A 3,673-nucleotide genomic window follows, 5' to 3' on the forward strand; every position below is an offset into this window, starting at 1 on the left:
CATAATGGTCGTGATTGTCAAAGTTTGGGAAATCCTGGAAAGTTTGCATCATTCGCGCTTTGGTGGTTCTTGTGAAGAGTTAGGATTTTAGGTGACCCTTCCTCATGAAGTTACCCGATCTACGTTACCTATACCTAAGATAACACTTGTTGAACTTGTCCGCTTTTCCTTACCGTTAGTCCACATCCAAGTGTTAGGCTATTTGGGTAGAGCCTACACTTTATAGTTGACTGGACCGTCAAAACCCCTGAAAGGTCCAATCACAGGTTTGCTTCTTATCCCATTGCGTGTTGTGTGTATTTTAAAAATTTATGAATGATTAAATAAATAAGTGAAGGAGTGATCAAGGTGTCGTATGAGACCTTGCCTATGGACGGAATTTTCTGCCCATATTGTGTTTGATGCGGGAACAACACATAGATGTAGTTCTCGGGTAGTGTCATTGTTTTAGGAAGGATTCACTTTAGTGAATTCAGGTACACTGTTCTTATTCGTGGAAGTACTGGCTGCCATTTAGAGTTATGGTATGCCTTCGTATCCCATCCCCATTCCTTAGTACTTCCATTAGAGCGGTTTGTTTTTATCTAGAGTGAGATTGGCTATCTAGTTATCGAGCTCAATTAGGATGTTGTTGAGGAAGGAAGTCTTTGAGAGAAGACCAGTTACCGTTGGCCCTGCAGTGGTATTCTACTAAGTGTTGGAGCCTCGCTCATATCAGTCTGGAGAGAATAGAGAACCTTCAAGATTGCAAGTAGAAAATCGAGATGGCTTATTCATTTGTATTTGAGGAACTCAGTTGAAGGATGAGAATCTAAGGAATTCATAGAAGGAACTGGGTGAAGAGAATTTTGAAGGATAGTATGAGGACTGTGTCATGTACAAGTTCATAAAGTGGAGATGTGGGACAAGGAACCCAAATTCAACCTAAAATTAAGCAGATGTGAAGTAAATCCCAAGGAAGATTGAAGAGTGCAAGGAAAAAGGTATAACCATAAGGCATATGGGAATGCTTAAGTTGTTAAGAGATCAGAAGATGTATTAACAGAGAAAGTGTGAAGTCATCATACAAGAGTACTTCGTTGGTAAATCAAGTTTGGTATATGCGGACTTGTTGATTCCTCAGTTACTAGATAGAAGAAGGAAATCAGAAAGTAATAGAACAAGACTTGGATATGCGAAACTTTAGTAGATTGAGTCGTTCAGAAGTTTTTGAAGAGTATCTCAAATAGATAAGAAGGGTATGGAATACTGTAAGGGAAATCATTCCTGGAATAAGTGTGTGTGTGTGTATTTGAGAGTGGCACCCTTGGTCTGAATCATGTTAGTGTGATTGATCGTGCATGTTCTTGTTTGATGTTGCACGGTTAATCAAGTTGACATTGACCAGACTGAAGATGTTACCTTCACGTATGGCACATCACCTGACGTTCCATATTTCCATGTTATTGAACTGGAGGAAAGCAGATAAAAAGGTTTTAGAAGTAATGGTATTCAGAGATTCAACGATGTCAAAGGAAGTATGTAGACCGCAGTATATGAAAGTTATGTGCGTTGAAGAATTGGTTATCGTGAAAGTGTTTGCTCAGGAAAGAAAGAATTGTTTTAGAAAAATTGGGGAAATCCGCAAATCTGTTATTTGGTATGTACCGAGTTGTTCAGAGTTGAAATGGTTATCTGTTGACCAGAACTTCTTTTACTTATGCTATTGGTGAGCCGATTTTGCGTAATCTTATATCAGACCCAGTATGATAGAACTGCTGAGACCAGAAAACTTGTAACCCTATTTAGCCTATCCTAAAGGTCCTTTGCGGATAGGTGAGAACCATATCAGAAGATTGGAGAAAAGGAAAAATTTGTAAAAGTTCAAGTATTTGGGGAACCATCAGTTGTTGTGACACGGGCAGATGAGGATAAGTTTAGAGTTGGTTATATTAAACTTCTTGCAGAGACTCCAGTGTTCAGTAAAAGTGTCTACAGCTATGTTTTGAGAATTCGGGGACGAATTCTTTTAAGGGGGGAAGAATGTAATAACCCTCACGAGCCAGTTAATTTTTGGTCGAGAAAAACTCTGCTCGACCAGTTTGGAGTTGGTCAATCAGATTTAAAAATAAAGTCGACCCGGTGAATTAATACCTCGATGGGACTGTCTTGTGGTCGAAAGGCCTCTCATTGATAGTTCTGGTCGAGTGTTAATTATTATTGTCGATTATTATTCATGCTGGGCGAGTTTATTTTTGAGAGTAGGACGAGATTCGAATGATGAAAAATATTTAGTCGAAACAGTCCGAAAAATATCGACAAAACTCTTAAAATTATTTCTGAACAGTCACATGCTTTGCACCTTCTAGCCTACTTGCTTCCTCAGTAATTAGGTCACATGACCTGCACCTACTTGCTTGCCTGCTTGCTCATTAATTCAGTCACATGATTGTCACCAGCTGCTTGCAGCTTTCTTCTTGGGAGGGAAAGGACAGCAGCTTGCTGTTGGAAGTGCTGAAGCTGCTCTCCACATGTCCTTTCTTAGCCTTGCTTTGTGCTGAGTGAAACCCTCACCTGAAGCAACTTCTTATGTTATAAAACACCATCTTCTCTCCTCTGGACGTTCATAACCTGCAAGAAAAACCAGAGAAAAATTCAGAGAGAAAGAGAGAAAGAAGAGAGAAAATTTTGTGAGAAAAACTAGTTGAAATATTCAGAAAACAATTCAGAGAAGAGAATTGAGCATGGACAAACCTTTCTCACCATCCTGTGACTTTATCCAGTGTGTTCTGGTGTGGTTAAGAGCTGAAGGTTTGGTGTCCAAGAGTTTAGAATCACCCATGTTCTTCAGCCTTTGATTTTGATCGGTAAGATGGTTGTGGATCAGTTTTTGTGAGAAGTTTTGTTGGTTTGCCTACACTGTAGATAAATTCTGAATAAATCCAACCATGGATTCTTGTGGTGTTGATCAGGTTAATTCGTGGTTAGCTTGAAGAGAGACAACCAGTCAAGTTTAATTAGTTGAGTAAAACCGGTAAGCTTCAGCTTCTTGATTCAGCCATGTTTTGATGAGAACCAATTGCTGTATGTTGGTTAACCTGTCAGGATCAGTTGTCTAAGGTCTTGTTCTCTTTAGCCTTGGTTTGTTTATGATTTAATCAGTCTCATAGAACCAGTAGACGAATTGATAAGAATTATGGGAATTAAACCGAACTGATTTGATCTTGTTTAGAACTGAATTGAGCTGAGTATGTTCTGATCTGATCTGAGCCGAGATGTCTATGGTCTGAAATGTCTTGAACTGATGTCGTCTGAGTATAACCGAGTTAATCTGTTGGGAACTGATTAGAACCGGAGTTAGCTGAGCATGAACTAAGCTGATATGAACCGAGTTAAATTGTTAAAGCTTGAACCGAGCTGAACATGGTATCAATCTGTCTTGAACCGAACTGATATGAGAGAACTGAACTGAAATCTTATGAACTGAGTTGAGTTTCTTCTTGAACCAGACTAGTGAACCTTATGTTCCAACTGTTATGTTTTGAATTCAGATGGCCAAGGAGAGTATTCAGATCAGCCGGATCCTTGTGATGGTTCTGAACCGAGAGTGATCTAGAAGTGAAGTGTGATTAGCTTGAGCTCGAGTCTAGTCTTCCTTAGCCAATCTCATGGATTTAAAGGTGAGTCTAGATAG

Source organism: Brassica napus, unplaced genomic scaffold (genome assembly GCF_020379485.1).
Source record: "Brassica napus cultivar Da-Ae unplaced genomic scaffold, Da-Ae ScsIHWf_521;HRSCAF=783, whole genome shotgun sequence".
NCBI lineage: Eukaryota > Viridiplantae > Streptophyta > Magnoliopsida > Brassicales > Brassicaceae > Brassica > Brassica napus.